Source organism: Hyla sarda, chromosome 7 (genome assembly GCF_029499605.1).
Source record: "Hyla sarda isolate aHylSar1 chromosome 7, aHylSar1.hap1, whole genome shotgun sequence".
Taxonomy (NCBI): domain Eukaryota; kingdom Metazoa; phylum Chordata; class Amphibia; order Anura; family Hylidae; genus Hyla; species Hyla sarda.
Window position 1 is genome coordinate 70232643 of NC_079195.1, and position 27288 is coordinate 70259930.

General features: G+C 39.8%; 2 long non-coding RNA genes across 2 annotated transcripts in view; one reads left to right on the forward strand and one right to left on the reverse strand.

Moving 5' to 3' along the window:
* LOC130281838 (uncharacterized) overlaps window positions 1-27288 on the forward strand; it is a 144394-nt gene that overhangs the window by 63765 nt on the left and 53341 nt on the right. The gene's annotated exons all lie outside the window — the stretch shown is intronic.
* Window positions 5334-27288, reverse strand: part of LOC130281839 (uncharacterized) — an 89626-nt gene continuing 67671 nt past the window's right edge. The window contains exon 3 of the long non-coding RNA XR_008846128.1: window positions 5334-5645. This is a non-coding gene — a long non-coding RNA (uncharacterized LOC130281839). The remainder of the gene's footprint in view (window positions 5646-27288) is intronic.

Consider the following 27288-nt stretch of genomic DNA (forward strand, 5'->3'; position numbering starts at 1 on the left):
AAAAATATAAAAGTATCTAGCCTTGAGTATCATTTTATTCGTATTGACCCACAGAATAAAGAACACATGTCATTTTTACCATAAAGTGTACAGTGTGACAACAAAACCCTCCAAAATGTGTAAAATTTTGGTTTTCATTTAAATTTCCTCCCTAAAAAAATATTTTTTGGGGTTCGCCTTACATTTAATGGTAAAATGACAGGTTTCATTACAATTGGTCATGCAAACAAAAAGCCCTTATATGAATCTGTAGATGGAAATATAAAAGAGTTATGGATTTTAGAAGGCGAAAAGGAAAAAATGAAACCGCAAAAATAAAATTGGCCTGGTCCTTAACCTCTTAAGGACGCAGGACGTAAATGTACGTCCTGGTGAGGTGGTACTTAACGCACCAGGACGTACATTTACGTCCTGTGCATAACCGCGGGCATCGGAGCGATGCCCGTGTCATGCACGGCTGATCCCGGCTGCTGATCGCAGCCAGGGACCCGCCGGCAATGGCCGACGCCCACGATCTCGCGGGCGTCCGCCATTAACCCCTCAGGTGCCGGGATCAATACAGATCCCGGCATCTGCGGCAGTGCGCGATTTCAATGAATGATCGGATCGCCCGCAGCGCTGCTGCAGGGATCCGATCATTCAGAACGCAGCACGGAGGTCCCCTCACCTTCCTCCTTCCGGCTCCCAGCGTCTTCTGCTCTGGTCTGAGATCGAGCAGACCAGAACAGAAGATAGCCGATAACACTGATCTGTTCTATGTCCTATACATAGAACAGATCAGTATTATCAATCATGGTATTGCTATTCAAGTGTAAAAAAAAATGTAAAAAAATGTAAAAGTAAAAGTAAAAAAAAGTGAAAAATCCCCTCCCCCAATAAAAAAGTAAAACGTCATTTTTTTCCTATTTTACCCCCAAAAAGCGTAAAAATAAATTTAATAGACATATTTGGTATCGACGCGTGCATAAATGTCCGAACTATTAAAATAAAATGTTAATGATCCCGTACGGTGAACGGCGTGAACGTAAAAAAAAAAGTCCAAAATTGCTACTTTTTTAATACATTTTATTTAAAAAAAATTATAAAAAATTTATTAAAAGTTTTTTATATGCAAATGTGGTATCAAAAAAAAGTACAGATCATGGCGCAAAAAATGAGCCCTCATACCTCCGCTTATACGGAAAAATAAAAAAGTTAGAGGTCATCAAAATAAAGGGATTATAAACGTACTAATTTGGTTAGAAAGTTTGTGATTTTTTTTAAGCGCAACAATAATATAAAAGTATGTAATAATGGGTATCATTTTAATCATATTGACCCTCAGAATAAATAACACACGTCATTTTTACCGTAAATTGTACGGCGTGAAAACAAAACCTTCCAAAATTAGCAAAATTGCGTTTTTCTTTTTAATTTCCCCACAAAAATAGTGTTTTTTGGGTGCGCCATACATTTTATGATATATTGAGTTATGTCTTTACAAAGGACAACTGGTCACGCAAAAAACAAGCCCTCATACTAGTCTGTGGATGAAAATATAAAAGAGTTATGATTTTTAGAAGGCGAGGAGGAAAAAATGAAAACGTAAAAATTAAATTGTCTGAGTCCTTAAGGCCAAAATGAGTCCTTAACCCCTTAAGGACGCAGGACGTAAATGTACGTCCTGGTGAGGTGGTACTTAACGCACCAGGACGTACATTTACGTCCTAAGCATAACCGCGGGCATTGGAGCGATGCCCGTGTCATGCGCGGCTGATCCCGGCTGCTGATCGCAGCCAGGGACCCGCCGGCAATGGCCGACGCCCGCGATCTCGCGGGCGTCCGCCATTAACCCCTCAGGTGCCGGGATCAATACAGATCCCGGCATCTGCGGCAGTTCGCGATTTAAATGAACGATCGGATCGCCCGCAGCGCTGCTGCGGGGATCCGATCATTCATAACGCCGCACGGAGGTCCCCTCACCTTCCTCCGTGCGGCTCCCGGCGTCTCCTGCTCTGGTCTGAGATCGAGCAGACCAGAGCAGAAGATGACCGAAAACACTAATCTGTTCTATGTCCTATACATAGAACAGATCAGTATTAGCAATCATGGTATTGCTATGAATAGTCCCCTATGGGGACTATTCAAGTGTAAAAAAAAATGTAAAAGTAAAAGTAAAAGTAAAAAAAAAGTGAAAAATCCCCTCCCCCAATAAAAAAGTAAAACGTCCGTTTTTTCCTATTTTACCCCCAAAAAGCGTAAAAAAAATTTTTATAGACATATTTGGTATCGCCGCGTGCATAAATGTCCAAACTATTAAAATAAAATGTTAATGATCCCGTACGGTGAACGGCGTGAACGAAAAAAAATTTTAAAAAAAAGTCCAAAATTCCTACTTTTTTAATACATTTTATTAAAAAAAATTATAAAAAATGTATTAAAAGTTTTTTATATGCAAATGTGGTATCAAAAAAAAGTAAAGATCATGGCGCAAAAAATGAGCCCCCATACCGCCGCTTATACGGAAAAATAAAAAAGTTAGAGGTCATCAAAATAAAGGGATTATAAACGTACTAATTTGGTTAAAAAGTTTGTGATTTTTTTTAAGCGCAACAAGAATATAAAAGTATGTAATAATGGGTATCATTTTAATCGTATTGACCCTCAGAATAAAGAACACATGTCATTTTTACCATAAATTGTACGGCGTGAAAACAAAACCTTCCAAAATTAGCAAAATTGCGTTTTTCGTTTTAATTTCCCCACAAAAATAGTGTTTTTTTGTTGCGCCATACATTTTATGATATAATGAGTGATGTCATTACAAAGGACAACTGGTCGCGCAAAAAACAAGCCCTCATACTAGTCTGTGGATGAAAATATAGAAGAGTTATGATTTTTAGAAGGCGAGGAGGAAAAAATGAAAACGTAAAAATTTAATTGTCTGAGTCCTTAAGGCCAAAATGGGCTGAGTCCTTAAGGGGTTAAGGGGTTAAAGGGGTATTCCAGGCAAAACCTTTTTTTAGATATATATCAACTGGCTCCAGAAAGTTAAACAGATTTGTAAATTACTTCTATTAAAAAATCTTAATCCTTCCAATAGTTATTAGCTTCTGAAGTTTTCTGTCTAACTGCTCAATGATGATGTCACGTCCCGGGAGCTGTGCATGATGGGAGAATATCCCCATAGGAACTGCACAGCTCCCGGGACGTGAGTCATCAGAGAGCAGTTAGACAGAAAACAACAACTCAACTTCAGAAGCTAACTATTGGAAGGATTAAGATTTTTTAATAGAAGTAATTTACAAATCTGTTTAACTTTCCAGAGCCAGTTGATATATATAAAAAAGTTTTGGCCTGGAATACCCCTTTAAGGTCAAAATGGGCTTGGTCCTTAAGGGGTTAAGGAGTACCTGTCATCAAAAAAAGTTTTCATATTTTGTAAATGAATGTATTACCAACAACTTTCTAATAGCATGTATTTAAAAAAAATTTATTTTTAATTTCATTTTGAAAAACTGGCCACTAGGGGTCTCACTACATGTCCCGGCCGCAAGTCTATTTTTCAGACTCATGCTGGCCTGGCATGAGTCCAAAATATCATACTGCAGCCTGTACATGTAATGAGCACAGTGCAACTCCCTGCCTTTCAATCAGACAGGCAGGAGAGAGCGCTGTGCCCGCAGCACAGCTCCTAACATGGCCGTCTGGTTCCTCCTCTCTGTATGGCACGTACAGTGCTAAACGGAGAGGAGGAGACTCAGCAGCTGCGGCCATGCTGTGTACAGAGCCTCTATGCGACACTCCCAAGAGTGATCGATGCATAGAAAAAGAAGGACTGAAGTGAGCCCAGGCAGGCTTCAGATGGCGTTGTGCCTGTCAGGCCACTTCCCCTTCCTCTCTCACACATGGCCATAGAATGAGCAGCAAAGATAAGGTATTTAAAAACTGCAGGGATAGTGTCAGTGAGAGTCAGGGACAGATGGGGGGGGGGTTAGGGACAGTTAAGTTGATGATAGGTACTCTTTATTCTCCTATAAAAGCATACTGGTACATTAGTTATATTTTGAGCCCCATTAGGGATAAGACTAATGTGAGTGATGAGCCTATATATTGCTGAGGAATATGTTGGCATTAGATAAGCAACATGAATTAATAATAATAATAAACTTTTTTTTAACTTGTTCTCATAAGAGTGGACTGTCCCATTGAATGGGGATACTTTTTTCAGTGTCGTTCTGATGGTATCCCATCTCCACTGCCCACCACTTCCTGTTCTCCCTCTCAACATAAGGAAATGGCTACTCAGGCAATTAGTGGCCGATACAGGTTGCCACTTTGGCAAGTGATTGACTGAGCAGCCTTTTACCCAGCAGCAGGAGATCATGATAGGTGAGTACTTTTTTTTAAACCCAGCTTGGTCATTTTGCAAAAAAAAAATAATAATAATTAGCAAAAAGCAAAGCAACAAGAAAATTTGTACAGTTGTTCTTGCATTTAGATGATGGTGGTGCTCATTCTACCAACAGTGTGCAATAGTAGGCATATTCATAAGGAGAAAGAAAAAGCCGGCCACTCACCAGGGTCCATCTTCACGTTTTTATTGCAGCATAAATTCTCACATGTACAAAGGGGAGAGGGAGCGGGGGGTACGAAGGCAACAAGCTCCGTTTTGCACTTAGCAAGTGCTTCTTCCGGCCATTTGACCATGCTGCAATAAAAGCATGAAGATGGACCCTGGTGAGTGGCCGGCTTTTTCTTTCTTCTTATGAATAAAAAAAAATTATCACTGGACTACCTCTTTAAGTACTGGACTAAGCATTGCATTAGTTATATAATTTGCTTACAAGTATAGTTACTACAATGTTCTTTAAGAGAGGGAGCACATAGAGTTAAACCCGTTGGTTGTGTTGTTTTTCTGCGGGTAATCGATTAGTATGAAATATTATCAAATAGCGTTATGACCACTTGATATGAAATCAGTCATTTGGTTTTAGGAGGCTTAAGACGTTTACCAAAGACGGAGGTTTGGAAGTCATTACCGTACAGTGGCTCTACGTCAAATAGCAATTACAGAAAGCTGTGTAATGGGACTTTAGCATCCGACGGTATGCAGAAATTACAAAGCCACAGCATCCCATACCTCCAGGCAGTCATCTAGCGATACACTAGTTTGTAACGTGTGAAGGTGCTTTGTAAAAAATAGTCAAGCAATGAAGTGTCTTCACTCAGGCGTATGCACGAAGAGCCTTATTGATAAAGAGAGCAAAAATAAAGTAAGTTAAAAGGGAATGAAAGCACAAACCGCCAGGAAAATCTAGCTAGAGAGCAGAAAAGGGAAGGCAGTTGTTTTATTCATGGCAGGCGATATTATAGACTGAGTGAAAATCACATTATCGTAATGGGAACGTTAGAGTTGCAAAGATGATGCCCTGAAGCCTGCACGCTGATTGGGGTGTGATTGCTATCTGTATTTATATGTAGAAAGCAAAGTTCATTGCTAGTTCAAGATGGTGGCTGACTCAAGCTGCATCATGCTACATAATTCTTCAAAAAGGAGAAACAAGGAGACTAGAAATCGACCAAAGGGGAGATTGCTTAAGTTGAAATCGGCAAGCAGACAAGTTCTCCGTGCAGCTCGTTCAGGGGCGGCAAACAGCATTTATCTGCAAAAGATATAACAAATTAAGGCTACCTCCTACAAAGGCGAAATTAACTAGATTGCTTTAAGCCGCCTGAGCCTTGCAGAACAACCATACAAATACACATTACACTATAGTCACACATTTGTCTAACTACAGACATCAGCTGGGAGAGGATTCATTGCCCCTGCAATGGCAACAAGGCTGGGCCTTAACCCCTTTGTTACCAATAACTCAGCATCACTCCATGATCTAATATTGTGATTTTCTATGCGTAGCTGACAGTGTCAACAATAAAATGTGATTGGTAACATAATAATACTACTGTATAATACTGTAGATATTAATCTTAGTGAAATACTGAGTCGTCAATTGGCATTATATGAATAATATAGACAACGATCAGCCATAACAATAAAACCATGGAAAAGTGACATTAATAATAATATTGATTATCATTTGTCAATGGTACCTTTCATGGTGTAGAAAATCTTAGAAAGCAAGTGAACAGCCAGTTCCTGGAATTGATGTGATGGAGGTAGAAAAATAGGCAAGTGTATGGATGTGAGCGGCAAACTCCAAATCATGAAGTCTAGAAAACTGGGTCTGAGCATCTCCAAAATGGCAGAACATGTGAGGTGGTCCCTATTTGCACCTACTGGAAGTGCTCCAAGGATGCACAATTGGTGACAGGTTCATGAGAGCCCAAGGCTTATTATTGCTCATGGGGAGTAAGGACTAAACCATCTGGTCCAATCCAAAAAAGAGCTACTATAGCGCAAATTGCTAAAAAAGGTAATACTGGCTGTGATATAAGGTCAGGGCATTGCAGGCTTCTGATAGCTACAGACCAGTCTATGTTGACTGTTTGTCTACCACTAAAAATGCCTATAACGGACATCAAAACTGGACCATGGAGCAATGAAATAAGGTATCTGATGAATTATGGTTTCTTTTACATTATGTAGATGGCTATAAGGATATACCTGTCACTTACCTTGGAGAGGAAATGGCACCAAGATACACTATAGGACAGGGACATAGGCCACCTTCGGCACTACAGATGTTTTGGACTACATCTCCCATGGGAGATGTAGTCCAAAACATCTGCAGTGCCAAAGGTTACCTATGCTTGCTATAGGAAAAAGACAAGCTGGGGGAGACAGTGTGATGACATGGGCAATGCTCTTCTAGGACACCTGGGATTTCAATTTACACATATCACTAGAAATGAGCGAATTTTTGAAAAAATTCCATTTTGCCCAATTTTCTAAAAAAATTTGGTTCGGTCCGAATTTATTTGCAGTGAATAACTATTAAAAACGTCTATTTCTGGCCTACAGATAGCCTCAATAGGGGTGTAGAACACTTTGCCTTGACCTAACACACATAGGGAGTGTGCTGTGTTAGTGAAATAATATTGTTATTCAGTATGACATGCAGATTACAAGCATCATTATTAGAATCACTGCCGTAGAGCGTCTGGATGTGGAAGATTTTTTATGTTCATTTTATCTAATTTAATTTGAATTTATTTGAATTTTTTTGATTACCCATTCTGGTGAGCATCGAGCTGGTGGTCCACCACGAGGCGAGCTACCACCTGTTCCAGCCCGTGTCTCTCAGCACACCCCCATACCCTGAGTGTCCACTTGAAAAGGGAGGGACTGCAGTACCAGCAACTTGGAAAGGAGGACATTCAGCTTCTGTGCCATTGGATAAGTGGGTGCATAAAGCTAGAAGTGTCTGCAGTGAAAAAGCTCATACTTGTATGTTAAAATCAAGCTGGCGGTTCTCCGCATGGCGAAATACCACCTGTTCCAAACCCTGCCTCTCAGCGCCCCCCTGACTGTGAAAGTGTGAATGTTTCATTTAATCAGTTATGGTTCAGTGTTATTGCTCTATCAAATTTTTTTTATTTAAAAAGATTTAATAATAAAATGTGTGGTTACAAAAGACCAAATCCAACAAGGAGTCACACACTGCTCTCTGTCCCTCTCTCCTGACTAGGAGGCAAATCGATGCTGGAAAAAGCTTTTCTGTGCAATACACAGCGCTGTCTGTGCCTATCTTCCTCTCTGCAGTGAAAGGCTGAAGTGACTGGCCGCAATATGACATCACAGGGGTGACTGGCTGCTGATGAGATTCAGGGTCATCCCGCCTACCCTTGTTCCCGCCTTCCCAGTATTCCTTGCCCCATGTCCTCACATGTGGATCAGCCATTGGACTGCACTAAATAGAGTTTAATGAAGTGATCTGCGCAATAAAATCACGGCGATATACGCATTTATTGCGAATCACATTTTTCCTGAATTTTTCAGATTTGATTCGCTCATCCCTACATATCACCTACTATAGCATTGTTGGAGACCAAGAACATCCTTCACGGTAGTGGTATTTTACTAGGGCAGTGTTCTCTTTCAGCAGAAAAATTCCCCTAGCCATACTGTAAAAAACTTGTTCAGGAATGGTTTGAGGAACATGACAAAGAACTGAAGGTTTTGACTTGACCTCCAAATTCCCCAGATCACATATTGATTGAACAACTGTGGGATGTGCTGGTGAATAAAATCTGATTCATTTAGGCTGAACTTCACATCTTCAGAATCTGCTGCTAATGTCTTGGTGCCAGAAAACACAGGACACCAGGAGTCCAGGCCTGATGGGTCAAAGCTGGTATGGTAGCCTGAGGAGAACCTAAACAATATTACACTTCTATTGCTATGGCCGATGTATCACGATAATTCTAATAATAATATTTTTCATCATACACATCATCAGTTTAATCTATTTGTCTATCTAGCTATCTGTCTTAGATGTAAATGGCATGCCATTGGTTTCAGAGGCTTTCTAAATTGCTCTACTTCATGCTGTGTATATGTACAGTAAATCAGATGGAGACTAAAAATTGTCATCAATCATTATATGAGATGTTTACTCCAGTTATTTTAACTCTTTTTAGATCTCTGTCCTAATGTACTAGATTGTTAGTTAGATGTTGTCACATCTGGGCAGGGAAGGAGTGCACACTATGAACTCAATGGAGGTACACGAAAAAAAAAAAACTAAACACGCACACACAAAAATACGTAGTTAGAGGGTCGAGTCTAAACCTGGAGAGCACAAAGTACTGTAACACTATCAAAGAGAAGTCAAAAGCCTAGCCAAAAGTCACAAAACCTGAATAAACAGAATGAACACAGAGATAGCTAGGTAAGTTGCTAAGAACTATCACAAGCAGAGAATGATTGAAAAGGGCCTCCTTATATATGCATGAGCTGCAACCAGGAGGACACTAGTTGGCTCAGCAAGCTTAACCACACCCAGGAGCACAGAGGCGTCATCCCAGCAACAAAAACAAACAACTGGGCTAGAAATCATTAACCCTATGGGTTCTGGCAGAACCAGTCCTCACAGATGTGTTAGGTCAGATAGATATAGTTTTAGGTAGAGGCGTAGCTATAGAGGTAGCAGTCGTACCGGGGCCCTGGTGCCTAAGGGGGCCCCAAAGCATATCTGTCCCATAAGAGACCAGTATAATAATAGGCATAAGAGGCCCTGTTGCAGATTTGGCATTGGGGCACAGAAGCTAAAAGCTACGCCTCTGGTTTTAGGAGATGGCCATTTGGCAGTTCCCCATGGCCACCATTTACTTGTGAACTCAGCAAGGACTGAAATTTGTTGAACTTAATATATACAGTGGGGATCAAAAGTTTGGGCATTCCAGGTAAAAATTTGTATTAATGTGCATAAAGAAGCCAAGGAAAGATGGAAAAATCTCCAAAAGGCATCACATTACAGATTAGACATTCTTATAATATGTCAACAAAAGTTACATTTTATTTCCATTATTTACACTTTCAAAATAACAGAAAACAAAAAAATTTGGCGTCTGCAAAAGTTTGGACACCCTGCAGAATTTATAGCATGCGCTGCCCCCTTTGCAAAGCTGAGACCTGCCAGTGTCATGGATTGTTCTCAATCATCATCTGGGAAGACCAGGTGATGTCAATCTCAAATGTTTTAAATGCCCAGACTCATCTGACCTTGCCCCAACAATCAGCACCATGGATTCTCCTAAGCAGTTGTCTAGAAATCTGAAACTGAAAATAGTTGACGCTCACAAAGCTGGAGAAGGCTATAAGAAGATAGCAAAACATTTCAGATGTCAATATCCTCTGTTCGAAATGTAATTAAGAAATGGCAGTCATCAGGAACAGTGGAAGTTAAAGCAAGATCTGGAAGACCAAGAAAAATATCAGAGAGGACAGCTCGCAGGATTGTGAGAAAAACAATTCAAACCCCACATTTGACTGCACAATCCCTCCAGAAAGATCTGGCAGACACTGGAGTTGTGGTACACTATTCCACTATAAAGAGATACTTGTACAAATATGGTCTTCACCGAAGAGTCATCAGAAGAAAACCTCTTCTGCGTGCTTACCACAAAAATCAGCTTTTGAACTTTGCAAATGAACATATAGACAAGCCAGATACATTTTGGAAACAAGTTCTGTGGACAGATTAGGTTAAAATTTAACTTTTTTGCCGGAATGAGCAAAGGTACATTTGGAGAAGAAGGGGAACAGAATTTAATGAAAAGAACCTCTGTCCAACTGTTAAACATGTGGGTGGATCAATCATGCTTTGGGGTTGTATTGCAGCCAGTGGCACAGGGAACATCTCACGAGTAGAAGGAAAAATGGATTCAATAAAATTTCAGTACATTTTGGATGCTAACTTGATGCCATCTGTGAAAAAGCTGAAGTTAAAGAGAGGATGACTTCTACAAATGGGTAATGATCCTAAACACTCCTCGAAATCCACGGGGGATTATATCAACAGCTGAAGGTTTTGCCATGGCCTTCACAATCTCCTGAACTCAACATAATTGAAAATCTATGGATAGACCTTAAAAGAGCAGTGCGTGACAGACAGCCCAGAAATCTCAAAGAACTGGAAGACTTTTGTAAGGAAGAATGGGCAAAGATACCTCAAAGAAGAATTGAAAGACTCTTGGCTGGCTACAAAAAGTGTTCACAAGCTGTGATACTTGCCAAAGGGGGCAGTACAAGGTATAAACTCTGCAGGGTGCCCAAACTTTTGCAGATGACATTTTTTTTGTTTTCTGTTATTTTGAAAGTGTAAATGATGGAAATAAAATCTAACTTTTGTTGACATATTATAAGAATGTCTAATCTGTAATTTGATGCCTTTTGGCGATTTTTCCATCTTTCCTTGATTCCTTTATGCACATTAAAGAAGGGGCATACTCTGTTAAAGCAAACATATAATTGGGGGGAAGAAGGTGGGGAAGACAAAACAGCTGGGAACGATATCGCAGCGGAACCAGTGAGTTTAATAGACCTGACCCATCCCAGAGAGAATGGATCATCTGTGCATCTGGCATATCAGTATCATACTCCTATACTTTGTTTCTTTACCTGGAACTGTATAAGTTTATTCCTCTGCTGTTTTTTTTTCACTCATTATTTAAATGGGTGTTGTCGCCTCTGTTTATTAGGTGTGATTCGGTGCAGTAGGATTTATGTGTGTGGAGAAATAGTGCCTGCTCTCATCATGATGTGAGTTGCTCCTTTGTATTAACACTAAGGTGTGAATAGACCTTATACAGGTGTATCGTGGCATCATTGTAGGTACATATTATCCATATCTGATATATTTTCATCATTAGTCTTTACACATCCTATTGACCTGTCTGTATCTAACAGGGGTTACATTGGGACCCAGCCTTCACTGTGCATTTTCTCCCCAGGTATACGAAACCTATTTTTCTTGGGGTAAGCATTTTTATATGTTCTAATGTACTGGCCCTAGATAAATAGGGAATTGTCCCGTAGCTATCTAGTGATCTATTAGTTAGCTAAACAGCCTAATATAGGGCCATACAGGATGGGGTAGGTTCCAGTGCGGGACCGTCCTTATTAGGATGTCCACCCTCACCTAGGTCTAGGGCATAGGTTATCTTAGCCCAGGGACATCTAGGTAATCTGACCAACATCTACCTGTTGTCCCTTACTCCGAGCCACTTCCTGAGTCACGGGGATAGGTACTCTGCTAGGACTGTGTACCTTTTATTTTGATATAATATTGTGTTATGTGCTTCATCAGTATTATTTATACCTGGTGTGAGCAGGTTTACTGTGCAGTATGTTGTTGTTTGTATTTTGGCAATTGAGGTGTATCCTCTTTTTAATAGGTTTTAATAAATGCTACATTTTAATCACTACTTAACTCTGTAACTATAAATATAGAGCAATGTAACAGTAAACATAGCTCTAACCACAATAAAATATATAAAATATACAGCACAGAATGGTGTACCTTTATAGTCATGGTGTTTAAAGCCCGATTTTTACTTTAAAGCAGATCTGTTATGATCCAAGGGAGTTTGTAATGAAAATACCTTAATGCTGATGAGCTATAGTAAATCTTCCCTAAACCACACACAGAATGAAAATGTGACAAGATCCCTTTGAATCTTTGGGATAATCTGAGCCCACTTTCGCCTGTATTGCCAGGCTTGGTTAACAGATCTCTCTCTATTTGTGTATTGTGAAATATCTATCAAGTCCCCACATATATGTTTAGCCGGACTCCTAAACACAACTTTTGAGTCCAGCAAAATAAACTTTTGTATGGCGGAATTGGCTTGTAAAATGACTACATTGTAGCCATTAAAATGAACGTGGCCACTTACAGTATGTGGTGTTGTGTATGGGTATCCCCTTTTAACAGAATACTGACATATACAGGGTAATTAAAAATTATGCAAAATTTAAGCTTCAGTATTCATTACCAAGAGAACATTACACAAATTTATTATGATGAAAAGATGTACTATCACCAAGTGTTCTCAATACCCCAAAAATGAATAAACTGATTTCCATTGGTGGCACGGCAGATGTCTTGGAGGCAGTCCAGTTCAGACATGTGCCAGAATATCCTTAGATATAGACTCCACTGACTTAATGATTTGTTGTCTCAGGTCGGTTCAGATCCTGTGGCTGAGTCCTTCATGTGGCCCCACAAAAAGAAGTCACAGGGTATTAGATCTGGCAATTTTGGAGTTATGTATGGCTTTGTTTTTTTTTTTTTTTTATATACTTTATGTTTTTTTTATAAAGTTATATGTGAATGCTATGAACTTGTGTGCAGTATGAATGCTAACAAAATGTATGTATAGTATGAACACTATGAGCGTATGTACAGAATAGATGCTATGAGCGTATGAACCTTGCAAATGCGTCTACAGTCTAAATGCTACGACTGTGTGTCCCCTATGCTACTGGCGTATGACCAATAAATGTTATGAGGGTATGAATAGAATGATTGCTATGAACATATGTACAATATGGAAGCTCTGGATGTAAGCCTGACCTAAATACTATGCACTATGCACAGCACCAATGTTATGAGCCTATGACCCGTGTAAACAATGCACTTATGTATCGCACCACCCTATGCGCATAAAACAGCACAAATGCTGTGGGTGTATGTCCGATATACAAGCTATGAGCCTGTATTCAGTATGAAGATTAAAAGCATATGTGCAGTATAACAACAATGTGCGTACATGCATTATGAATGCTATGAGTATGTGTACAGTATGAATGCTATGAGCGTGTGTACAGTATGAAGTGTGCCACATAAATGCTAAGAACATATGTACAGTATAAACTCTATGAGCATATGTGCATTAACCTCTTAAGGATTTAGGGCGTACCTGAACGCCCTGCGCCTGGTCCTGGTGTTTAAAACGGGGTCACGCCATGACACCGCACCACATCGGGTCGGTCCTGACTGCTAATGATAGCCGGGACGATGGGCTAATAGTGCGAGGCACAGATCGTTGTGCCGCTCGCTATTAACCGTGTCAAAAACGAAAGTAAAAGCTTCCCGGCAGCTCATTCGGGCTGATCAGGACTATCACGATAAAATCGCTAGGATGCGAGCGGAGGCCCCCTTACCTTGCTCCGTAGCTTCCGATCGGCGTTTGATTGCTCCAAGCCTGAGCTATAGGCTTGAGCAATCAACCTCCTATTACGCTGATCCATGCAAAGCTATGGCTGTGCAGGGATCAGGGTAAAAGATCAGTGTGTGCAGTGTTATAGGTCCCTATGGGAGCTATAACACTGCAAAAAAAAAAGTTAATAAAGGTAATTTAACCCCTTCCTTAATAAAAGTTTGAATCACCCCCCTTTTCTCTTAAAAAAAACTGTGTCAATAAAATAAAAATAAACACATGTAGTATCGCCACGTGCGTAAATGTCCGAACTATAAAAATATATCCTTAATTAAACCACAAGATCAATGGCGTATGCGCAAAAAAATTCCAAAGTCCAAAATAGCGTATTTTTGGTCACTTTTTATATCATAAAAAAATGAAAAAAATCGATGAAAAAAAGTCTGATCAATGCAAACATGGTACCGATAAAACTTCAGAACACGGCTCAAAAAATGAGCCCTAATTCCGGCCCGTTTGCAGAAAAATAAAAAAGTTATAGGGGTCAGAAGATGACAATTTTAAACGTATACATTTTCCTGCATGTAGTTATGATTTTTTCAGAAGTACGACAAAATCAAACCTATATAGGTAGGGTATCAGTTTAACCGTATGGACCTACAGAATAAAGATAAGGTGTCATTTTTACCGAAAAATGCACTGCATAGAAACGGAAGCCCCCAAATGTTACAAAATGAAATTTTTTCTTCAATTTTGTCACACAATGAATTATTTTTCCATTTCGCCAAGGATTTTTTGGTAAAATGACCAATGTCACTGCAAAGTAGAATTGGTGGCGCAAACAATAAGCCATTATATGGAATTTTATGTGCAAAATTGAAAGCGTTATGATTTTTAGAAGGTGATGAGGAAAAAATGAAAATGCAAAAACGGAAAAACGCTGAGTCCTTAAGGTGTTAATATGCTACAAGCATATGTACCGTATAAAACTATGAAAACTATGATACTGCATGCACGCTCGTAGCATGGTACTGTATGAATACTATGGGCATAAGTTCAACAAGAACGCTATGAGAAAATTTGCAGTATAAATGCTATGAACGTACGTGCAGTATAAGTGCTGAGAGTGTGCGAGCAGTATCAACGATATGAGCGTATATGCAAAATGACTGCTATAAGCGTAAATGCAATAACCGAACTATGAGCATATGCAGTATGCTGAGCTATGTGCAGTATGAATCCTATGAGCATACATGCCATGATTCTTTGAGGGTGCGTGCAGTGTAAATACTATGAGCGTGCGTGTGGTATAAATACTATGAACGTTCGTGCGGTATAAATACTATGAGCATGCGGTATAAATACTATGAGCGTGTGTGCGGTATAACTACTATGAGCGTGAGTGCGGTATAAATGCATGACTGTATGTACAGTATAAATGCTATGAGCGTGAGTGCAAGATAACTTCAGGACCGTATGTGCAGTATAAACGCTATGAGCGTGAGTGCAGTATACATGCTATGAGCATGAGTGCGTATAATGCTTCACCATATGTGCAGTAAGAATACTATGTGCGGGAGTGCAGTATAAATGCATGACCGTATGTGCCGTATAAATACTATGAACATGAGTGCAGTATGATGCATGACCATATGTGCAGTATAAATGCTATGAGTGTGAGTGCAGTATAAATGCATGACCGTATGTGTACTTCAAATGCGTGCGTGCAGGATAATGCATGAACGTATGTGCAGTATAAACGCTATGAGGGTGAGTGCAGTATAAATGCATGAGCGTATGTGCAGTATAACTACTATGAGCGTGAGTGCAGACTAATGCATGACCATATGTGCAGTAGGGATTGACTGATTATCGGATTGGCCGATATTATCGGCCGATATTCATGATTTTTTAAGTTATTGGTATCGGCATCTAACCTTGCCGATAATGTGTCCAACGAGTGCGCCCCCGATACCTGCTCCTGTGCGACCCTGTTCCGCTGTCCCGTTCTCCCGATCGCATCATGGCGTCCTATGGAGGAGCATGTGACACACACGTCACTCCTCCTCCCCTGCGCCCATCGTAATGCTACGGAGGAAGCAGAATGACGTGTATGTCACATGCTCCTCCATAGGATGCCATGATGCGATCGGGAGAACGGGACAGTGGAGCGGCAACACCCTAGGACAGCCGCAGGTGAGCTGTCTACAAGAGGAGGAGGGGGGGCCTTCTATCTATGAAGGGGGGGTGGCTGCTGTCTATAAGGGGGGGGGGGCTGCTGTCTACAAGGGGATGGGGCCTGCTGTCTACAAGGGGGGAATATCGGTATAAGTTATCGGCTTGAAAGTTCACAGGTTATCGGTATCGGCTCTAAAAAATCTATATTGGTTGATCCCTAATGTGCAGTATAACTACTATGAGCATGAGTACAGTATAATGCATGACCATATGTGCAGTATAACTACTATGAGCGTGAGTGCAGTATAAATGCATGACCGTATGTGCAGAATAACTACTATGAGCTTGAGTGCAGTCTAATGCATGACCGTATGTGCCGTATAAATGCTATGAGGGTGAGTGCAGTATAATGCATTACCATATATGCAGTTGAATGTATGACCATATGTGCAGTATAAATGCTATGAGTGTGAATGCCGTGTAAATGCATGACCGTATGTGTAGAATAACTACTATGAGTGTGAGTGCAGTCTAATGCATGACCACATGTGCCGTATAAATGCTATGAACGTGAGTGCAGTATAATGCATGACCGTATATGCAGTTGAATGTATGACCATATGTGCAGTATAAATGCTATGAGTGTGAGTACCGTGTAAATGCATGACCGTATGTGCAGAATAACTACTATGAGTGTGAGTGCAGACTAATGCATGACCATATGTGCAGTAGGGATCGACTGATTATCGTATTGGCCGATATTATCAGCCGATAGTCATGATTTTTTAAGTTATTGTGTGGTGTCCCGGTACCGCATCTTATACGGTACCTATATACAAACTAATGCAGCAGCATTAAAGGGGTACTCCGGTGGAAAACAATTTTTTTCATATCAACTTGATCCAGAAAGTTAAACACATTTGTAAATTACTTCTATTAAAAAATCTTAATCCTTCCAGTACAGCTGCGGTATACTTCAGAGGAAGTTGAGTTGTTCTTTTCTGTGTGACCACAGTGCTCTCTGCTGACACCTCTGTTTGTGTCAGGAACTGAGTAGGAGCAAATCCCCATATCAAACCTTCCTGCTCCAGACAGTTCCTGACATGGACAGAGGTGTCAGCAGAGAGCACTGTGGTCAAACAAATAAGAGAAAAAAAAACTACTTCCTCTGTAGTGTACAGCAGCTGATAAGTACTGGAAGGATTAAGATTTTTTTAATCGAGGTAATTTACAAATCTAAAATTAAAACAAAGATTAACCACACCTCAAGAATACTACCCTAGGGTACACAGTGAATAATTGTTTGAGACAGATAGTTTTGTAAAGAATGCAGATTTTATTAAAACAGCATTAAATCAATAAAAAACCTAAAAGGTTAAAAATATCAGAGCAATGTTATCTTAAACTGTCATTGTGCCCTAATGACAGAATTAAATAATATATAGCAACCACCTAATATAGGATATTCTGTAGATCTTAAAAGTAAATGCAATTTTTCAGCGGCATGTAGCAGTAATCCGGAATTGACTATTAGTCCGGCACTTATGGTGGGAAGAGGCTGATAGTCCGGCAAAAAGGCAAAGTCACTTAATGGACTGATGTAGAAAATGCTGCCCACAGGTTTTAAACAAATGCAAAGTTCAATCTCACCCTGGCTGCTGGTCCCGTACTGCGACTGGCCGATGGATGGAATTCTTATATTAGCTGCACCGATCCCGGCGTGAGAGCCTAGATGGATAAAGCGCTCCGGCAGGAGACTCTCTCGGGAGCGGTCCGTGGTATCGGCAAATACCTGGATGTATATCGGACCCTCGTTGGAGAGATTGTAGCTGGGTTCTGGTATTGCAGGCAGCAAGTTGGTAATGCGCTTAGTAGGAGAGGAAATTTGATGAATGCAGCAGGTGGTACACAAAGTTCCGGGCCGGCTTCAGTCTGGGTGGTGCGTGTGAATCGTGCTCTGTTCAGATTAGGTATCGGCCTAGATGCGTTTCAGGGTGCTAAAAATGACCCCTTCCTCAGTAGGCTAATGTGGGAAATAATGAATGTGCAGCCTTTATATGGTGGGTGCACATGTGTTCTTAATTGATGGGACAGAAAGAACCTGTGGAATGAACTTGACGGCAAAAACCTGGTAAGTGGACAAACCTGGAACACCAAATTAAAGTCTGCTATTGGATGAATAATTGTTATCCCTTAATCATTCATTATCTCTTAGATATTCAGTATAAAACAGATTCAGAAATATAATCCTATATACATTTATTAGTGTTATGATAGAATTGTCAAATCTGGCTATTTTTTTTGTTTCACATGTTAAAACCTTGACATAAAAAAGAACTGATGTGTTAAAGAGACAGGTACTGAATGTGGCTGGCACTCCAACACAAGTAACGCATGGAGACATCTAAGATGTGAATTGGAGTCAAGAGAACAAGTTTGTGGATAAAAAATATATAAATTTATGGGAGAAAAATATACTATATGTAAGTGTGTGAATAGGATTAAATAAGTGTTATAAGAAAAACTAAGAAAGAAGAGAAAAAATTAGAATGAATGTATGTGATCAAATGGATGAATATCAGTATGAAAATAAAAATGAGTGATATGGTGTGAACTGGAATGAATGAAACCAAGGGGAAAAAGGTAGTGTGAGATGGTGTTGAATTATTAAATATGTGTGACCAGTGAAAAAATAAATTGATGGTAAATATAAAGATTTTGGATGAAAGACACCCACTACTATTCTTTCATCCAAAACCTTTATATTTACCATCAATTTATTTTTTCACTGGTCACACATATTTAATAATTCAACACCATCTCACACTACCTTTTTCCCCTTGGTTTCATTCATTCCAGTTCACACCATATCACTCATTTTTATTTTCATACTGATATTCATCCATTTGATCACATACATTCATTCTAATTTTTTCTCTTCTTTCTTAGTTTTTCTTATAACACTTATTTAATCCTATTCACACACTTACATATAGTATATTTTTCTCCCATAAATTTATATATTTTTTATCCACAAACTTGTTCTCTTGACTCCAATTCACACCTTAGATGTCTCCATGCGTTACTTGTGTTGGAGTGCCAGCCACATTCAGTACCTGTCTCTTTAACACATCAGTTCTTTTTTGTGTCAAGGTTTTAACATGTGAAACAAAAAAAATAGCCAGATTTGACAATTCTATCATAACACTAATAAATGTATATAGGATTATATTTCTGAATCTGTTTTATACTGAATATCTAAGAGATAATGAATGATTAAGGGATAACAATTATTCATCCAATAGCAGACTTTAATTTGGTGTTCCAGGTTTGTCCACTTACCAGGTTTTTGCCGTCAAGTTCATTCCACAGGTTCTTTCTGTCCCATCAATTAAGAACACATGTGCACCCACCATATAAAGGCTGCACATTCATTATTTCCCACATTAGCCTACTGAGGAAGGGGTCATTTTTAGCACCCTGAAACGCATCTAGGCCGATACCTAATCTGAACAGAGCACGATTCACACGCACCACCCAGACTGAAGCCGGCCCGGAACTTTGTGTACCACCTGCTGCATTCATCAAATTTCCTCTCCTACTAAGCGCATTACCAACTTGCTGCCTGCAATACCAGAACCCAGCTACAATCTCTCCAACGAGGGTCCGATATACATCCAGGTATTTGCCGATACCACGGACCGCTCCCGAGAGAGTCTCCTGCCGGAGCGCTTTATCCATCTAGGCTCTCACGCCGGGATCGGTGCAGCTAATATAAGAATTCCATCCATCGGCCCGTCACAGTACAGGACCAGCAGCCAGGGTGAGATTGAACTTTGCATTTGTTTAAAAACTGTTGGCAGCATTTTCTACATCAGTCCATTAAGTGACTTTGTCTTCTTTATTACAAGTGCCGGACTATCAGCCTCTTTCCACCATAAGTGCCGGACTAATAGTCAATTCCGGATTACTGCTACATGCCGCAGAAAAATTGCATTTACTTTTAATATCTACAGAATATCCTATATTAGGTGGTTGCTATATATTATTTAATTCTGTCATTAGGGCCCAATGACAGTTTAAGATAACATTGCTCTGATATTTTTAACCTTTTAGGTTTTTTATTGATTTAATGCTGTTTTAATAAAATCTGCATTCTTTTCAAAACTATCTGTCTCAAACAATTATTCACTGTGTACCCTAGGGTGGTATTCTTGAGGTGTGGATAATCTTTGTTTTAATTTTATTTTTACTCATTTGGATTGGTGGGGATCAATCCTTTAACCACAATAACCTTGAATACCTGGTTGTGAGCTGCACACATTTCTTTCTAATTTACAAATCTGTTTAACTTTCTGGCACCAGTTGATTTGATTTTTTTTTCCTTTGGAGTACCCCTTTAAACTCAAGTCTCAATTCTTAGTAAAAAAATAAAAGTGGTAGCAAACACTGTAATGAGAAACACTACTGAGCTTTACGGTACTGTTATCATATCTTAAAACTCATGACGTGAAGACAGTACAGTAGTTATCAGTATTTATGTGTATTCGGATAGAAACAAATGTTCTCTGTAAAATTATTCTAACTTGCCAGTTGCAACTATAAAGTGAAAAGGGATATTTAGATAATCAACTAATTAAAAAAAATAGCTCACTAATGCAACATTTGCTCCTGCACATTGAGTCGTATTAGCTTTGCAGTCATAAACCGTTAGCATATAAAGTATCAGTGTTAACAGATGTACTTCTATTGCTACATACAGCTTTAAACAGATTAATTTTGCCACCATTTTGGAACTGTAAAAAAGGATATATATATAAAACATTAATGGCAGCAATGCAGTTACACTAATTGTGGACGATCACCAGCCGGATGGGTAAAGGAGGTAAAAGCGAGGTCATGGCGCTTCCATCTGTGTGTCTATCAAGGTAATACAAGACATTCCAGGCTCTCCTGTTTAGTTATAGCATATGCTAATCTTCAAGAAATGTCTATGAATATTGATTATACTAAAGCATTTCATTTGTTTTCTATAGGAAAGCCACTCAATTTAAGCAGCCTCATTGCTGCGGATGATTTTCTTTGGTGTGACGTTTGCCGTCTACCTTTTATTGTAGAACTAGTAAAACCACAAAAGATGAGACAAGCCATAGACTCTTATGCCTCAGTGATGACATATATAAAATGTAGGATTTATCCAGTTAATTTCACTGGAGATATTGTATATAGGACCCACAAATACAATGTAAATTGTGTTGCACCCGCTAACACACCACATTTGTCATTAAAGGGGTTCTCCGGTGCTTAAACATCTTATCCCCTATCCAAAGGATAGGGGATAAGATGCCTGATTGCGGGAGTCCCGCCGCTGGGGACCCCCGGGATCATCCACGTGGCACCCCGTTTGTAATCAGTCCCCGGAGCGTGTTTGCTCCGGGACTGATTACCGGCGACTACAGGGCGGGCGGCGTGTGACGTCACGCTCTGCCCCTCAATGCAAGCCTACGGGAGGGGGCGTGATAGCTATGTAGTCGCCCGTAATCAGACCCAGAGCGAACACGCTCCGGGGACTGATTACAAACATGGTGCCGCGTGCATGATCCTGGGGGTCCCCAGCGGCGGGACTCCCGCGATCAGGCATCTTATCCCCTATCCTTTGGATAGGGGATAAGATGTTTAAGCATCGGAGAACCCCTTTAACATTTGGCTGATACAAGAGAAATTAGTGCACAAACCAAACCCATAGAGGAGATATGTGGCATTTTGATTCTTTAGGCTGGGATAAGCAATGGTGCTGCTCATCATTTTCTGGTCGCCTCGGGACACACTGAAATGCCTGATTGACCAGTAAATGGCTGAGGTAGGTCACTGCTACAAGCAGTGATTGGCTAAGCAGCCACTTCCTGTGTTTTGTGAGTAGACCAGGAAGGGGTCAGCATCAGGTACCTTGCACTGTCGTAAATGGTAGAGTCCATGATTGGGCAGAGGAGTACAGCTTCTTACGTTTTTTAAAAGTTCTTTTTAAATCCTACCCTGGCCCCTCAAAATAACCCATTCAAATAACTCATTTAAATTGCACTTTAAGATACATTCCGGTAGAAGATCAGATAATGAATGAAGAGATATTCAGCGCTACTTTCATAGATTTTTAACAAAAGAAAGAAAATCCTTCCCTTTTCTTGTAATGAAATGGAGAATTAGATCCTACTGAATCTAAAACGAAGTACAGTGGTAAAGGAATGGAGGTGCAGACATTGGAGGATAGGTGCTAGAGAGATAAAGCAAATGATAACATTGAGTAGTCTGATGGCCATTTGTAAAGTTTTAAAATTGTCTTTTTCTTAGCAACTGCAGCATTCACACCTCTTCCCACACCATGCCCTGCCTTCACTGACTTGCATTCAGGGCTCCGAGCTGGAAGCTGAGTTCTGTAAGTCAATTATCCAGTGCAAAGAAGGGTGGGGGAGGGAGGAGGCCTGCATTCTGCAGCCCAAACACTTGAGCTGCTAATAAAAAATTTGATTTTATAACTTTACAAATTGCTATTAATGGACACAAAGATGTCATTTGTTCAATATCCCTAGATCGTATCTATCAGTGTCTGCAGCTTCCTACCTGTACAGAGTTGACAGGTTGCATTTAGGTTTTGAAGAAATAACACTAAAAGACCATTCTGTGTTAACAAGAAAGAAGGGACCTCAGAACTAAGTGCTAATGTACCTGGGTATAGGCACACAAAAAAAAAAATTGCCCAGAGTGCTAATGCTATTAAAGTATAAAGGATTTGTGACAGACATCAGACTATATTAGTGTTTATGTATTAGGAGCTATAAGCTAGGAGCTACTACCCCTCATCCCCTACAACTTAAAAAGCAAGTACCCATCAATGGTTCAGGAAGGGCAGCGCATTATCAAAACTAAACCTTACTTTTGTTTGATATAACTCTTTAGAAGATTGTTTAATCAAGGCCTATAAATCTGTGAATTAAATATGTAAGATTTATAGAGCAAGGGTAACCAAACCACAATCCACAAGATGCGGCTCTTTGCCAGGTGCCTTGTAGCTCACCTCTAGACACATAGCATTGGCTGCTGGTAGCAGACCTGCATTGAGTAAACAAGTCTGCTTAAAGAGGCAGTAGTGTCATTGTAACTGACCTGTTCCTTCCTCTCCCTGCCCACCAAAAAGTAACAGGAAAAGAGGAGAACATGCCCTTACTGAACAGGCCGTGGAGCTGAGATGAATGGTGGTAACTAATTAAATGTGATGGGGGCCTAGAGCTATATGGGGCTATATGGGGGTTAGAGCATACTGCTATTTAAGGGCCAACTGTTATGGGGGCCTACCGTAATATGGGGCAGTATGGGGTGGAGTCAACTGTATTATGGGGGCCTACTGCTATATGGGGGCAGTATGGGGGCCTACTCCTATATGAGACAGCATGGGATGGAGACAACTGTTTTATTGGGGCTTACTACTACATGGGTGAGGTATACGGACCAACTGCTTTATAGGGGCACAGAAAAGGCCTAACTACTGTATAGCAGCACAAAGTGGGCACCATTACTGTTTGGAGCAATGCACATGGGGAGTTTAAAGGGGTACTTCGGTGGAATATTTTTTTTTAAATCAACTGGTGCCAGAAATAGCAAATTACTTCTGTAAAAAAAATCTTAATCCTTTCAGTACTTATTAGGTGCTCAATACTACAGAGGAAATTATTTTCTTTTTGGAACACAGAGCTCTCTGCTGACATCATGAGCACAGTGCTCTCTGCTGACATCTCTGTCCAATATGTTTTCTATGGGTATTTTCTCCTACTCTGGACAGTTCTTAAAATGGACGTTTTCGTTTTTTCCTCCTCGCCTTCTAAAATTCATAACTTGTTTTTTGCGTGACCAGATGTACTTAGTAATGACATCACTCATTTCACCTTAAAATGTATGGTAAACCCCAAATTCTTTTTTTTTATTTGTGTAAGGTAATTTTAACGAAAATCATAATTTTACAAATTTGGGGGGGTTTCGTGTTCGCACCGTACACTATGCGGTTAAAATTACAAGTTTTCTTTATTCTCTTGGTCAATATTATTAAAATGATACCCATGGTTACATACATTTCTATTATTGCACTGCTGTTAAAAAATCAGTATGTTTAAAATTGTCAGTAGGAGCCAGGGACAAACGTGGTGTCACATTGGTCCCTGGCTCCTACAAGCTTTAATTCTTCAAGCTTTACTGTGTATGTATCTAGTTCATTGTAACATTTATGGTGGGAGATAATTGTATGTAGCATGCATATTGTGTGCACTTTCTCTAATAGCTTGTAGTTTATATTGTTTAGCACATTGCATCTTTTACTTGGTCTGTGTGGTATGCAGCCAGGGCACCATGTGACACCTGTTTGTTTTCCTTCCCCCATTTGTGTGGAATCCCCTTTCTTGTGTTTTTATTAAATATTGTATATTAATAAAAGTACTTCCATTAAATTTTAAACAAATTACTCCAAATTGTCATGTTGTTTTTGAGTAATAGTTAGGAGGTCATATCAGCAATGATCTATTTGGGTTGAATTTTTTGTATAATGGTATATGTAATTTTAGGATTGTTATCCCTTATATACTTAAATTAAAGAATATACAACCCTGAATGTGTTTGAAATGTATGCTATTTTTTTTTTCACGTTTACGCTGTTCACCGTACGGGATCATTAACATTATATTTTTATAGTTTGGACATTTATGCATGCAGCGATACCAAATATGTTTATTATTTATCTTTTTTTACACTTTTTTTTGTATTAATATGGGGAACTTTATTGGGGGAAGGGCTTTTTCACATTTTTTAAAACTTTTTAAAAACTTTTTGTACATTTATTTTACACTTTTTTTTTTAGCCCCCAAAGGGGACTATTTATAGCTATCATTAGATTGCTAATACTGTTCAGTGCTATGCATAGGGCATAGCACTGATCAGTATTATCGGTCATCTTCTGTTCTATTCTGCTGAAAGGCAGATCAGTGCAGAAGACCCCAGGAGACTGATGGAGGCAGGTAAGGGGAACTCCGTCCACCATCTTGGTTGATCTGATCCCCACGGCAGTGCCACAGGCGATCAGATCAGCCATTATAAGTGCCGCACTGCCGCAGATGCCGTGATCTGTATTGATCACTGCATCCGAGGGGTTAATGGCGGACATCCGCACGATCGCTGATGTCCGCCATTACCGGCAGGTCTGCGGCTGCTGACAGCTGCCGGAACCCGCCGGGAATGAAAATGTACGGCGCTGTGCGCTAAGTGACACTATGCAGCGCCATACATTTACGCCACATTTCCTTAAGGGGTTAAGGACTCAGCCCATTTTGGCCTTAAGGACTCAGACAATTTTATTTTTACGTTTTTGTTTTTTCCTCCTCGCCTTCAAAAAAATCATAACTCTTTTATATTTTCATCCACAGACTAGTACGAGGGCTTGTTTTTTGTGCAACCAGTTGTCCGTTTTAATGCCATCACTCACTGTACCATAAAATATATGGCGTAACCAAAAAAATACAATTTGTGTGGGAAAATGTAAAGGAAAACCGCAATTTGGCAAATTTTGGAAGGTTTCTTTTTCACGCCGTACAATTTACGGTAAAATGACATGTGTTCTTTATTCTTTAGGTCAATACAATTAAAATGATACCCATGATAACCTACTTTTCTATTACTGTTGCGCTTAAAATAAATCGCAAGCTTTTTAACCAAATTAGTACATTTAAAATCCCTCTATTTTAAAGACCTATAACTTTTTCATTTTTCCATATAAGCGGTGGTTTGAGGGCTAATTTTTTGCATCGTGATCTGCACTTTTTATTTATACCATATTTGCATATCTAAAACTTTTAATACATTTTTTATCAATTTTTTAAAAATAAAATGTTATAAAAATTCAGCAATTTTGGACTCTTTTTTTTATTTTATTTTTTTTACGTTCACCGTATGGTATCAATAACATAATATTTTAATAGTTCGGATATTTATGCACGCGGCGATACCAAATATGTTTATTACATTTATTTTCTTTACACTTTTTTTTTGGGGGGGGGGGGGGGGGTGAAATGGGGAAAATGGGACAATTTACATTTTTATTGGGGGAGAGGAATTTTTCAAATTTTTTAAAACTTTTTTTTAACTTTCTTTACTTTTAATTTTACACTTTTTTTTGTATTTATAGCAATCATTCGATTGCTAATACTGTTCAGTGCTTTACATAGGACATAGCACTGATCAGTATTATCGGTCATCTTCTGCTCTGGTCTGCTCGATCTCAGACCAGAGCAGAAGATCCGTGGAAGTCAGCGGAGGCAGGTGAGGGGACCTCCGTCTCTAGTTTTGGATGATCGGATCACCGCGGCAGCGCTGCAGGCGATCCGATCATCCATTTTAGTGACCGCAAAGATGCAGATGCCGTGATCTGCATTGATCACGGGATCTGAGGGGTTTATGGCAGACAAATGCGGATATCGGCCATTACCGGTGGGTCTCTGGCTGCTATCAGCAGCCGGGACCTGCCGCGCATGACATTGCTCCTATGTACCTTGATATTGCTCTGTATTTTCTGCTCAGTCTCAGACAGACTCCCAGACTGGGAAGGGGCGTTCCCCAGCAGGCGTGACATCATCTGAAGCCATACAGGGGAGAACTTCCTCCCTCACTCTGCTTCACACAGCCCAGAGCAGTTCAGTGTGTGAGATGAGCTATGATTGGTAAGGCTGCACACACCCCTATCAGCACACCCCTATCAACCTCTACCAGGCAAGCAGGAGTCCAAAGTCTGTGCAAGAAATGGGGGGAAATGTGCTGTGGACAAGTGGGGAGACACCAAGTGGCAGCTTTTTCAAACACAAATAAAACATAGAAAACATAAAAAAAAATTTAAAACAAAGTACATCAGAAAGTTTTTTTTATTTACCATAATGAGTGCAATAGCAAAAAATTGTTTTAATGACAGTGCCCATTTAAATTGACAAATATAAAAAAAAAAAAAAAAAAATCAGGTTTACATCAGCATTTTAGAACTACTTACTGTATATGGTCAACCGTATCATGTGTTTTTACCCAAAAGTGTTTTTCAGGAGTGCAACAACCTAAATGGTCTATCCCAGTGGTCTCCAAACTGTGGACCTTGAATTGTTGCAAAACTACAACTCCCAACATGCCCAGACAGCCTTTGCAACAATAGTCTATAGTTTGAAGACCACTGGTCTATCAAATCATTGTACATTTGTGCCAGCATCATGGCCTCTTCTTACATGGCTCCATACGCCTGCACACAACTTAGTTGTGGCTATGCAGGGTATTGCAGCCTTGTCCTATTCAGTTAGTAATTCATAGACACCACATGTTTTTACCCATTAAATATCTGGACAGTTTTTTAACTGGCATCATAGGAAGCTCTCATATTGATAAGATGACTTAAGTGCAAATAAAAGTTATCTGCCATGTCATAAACTTGTAATC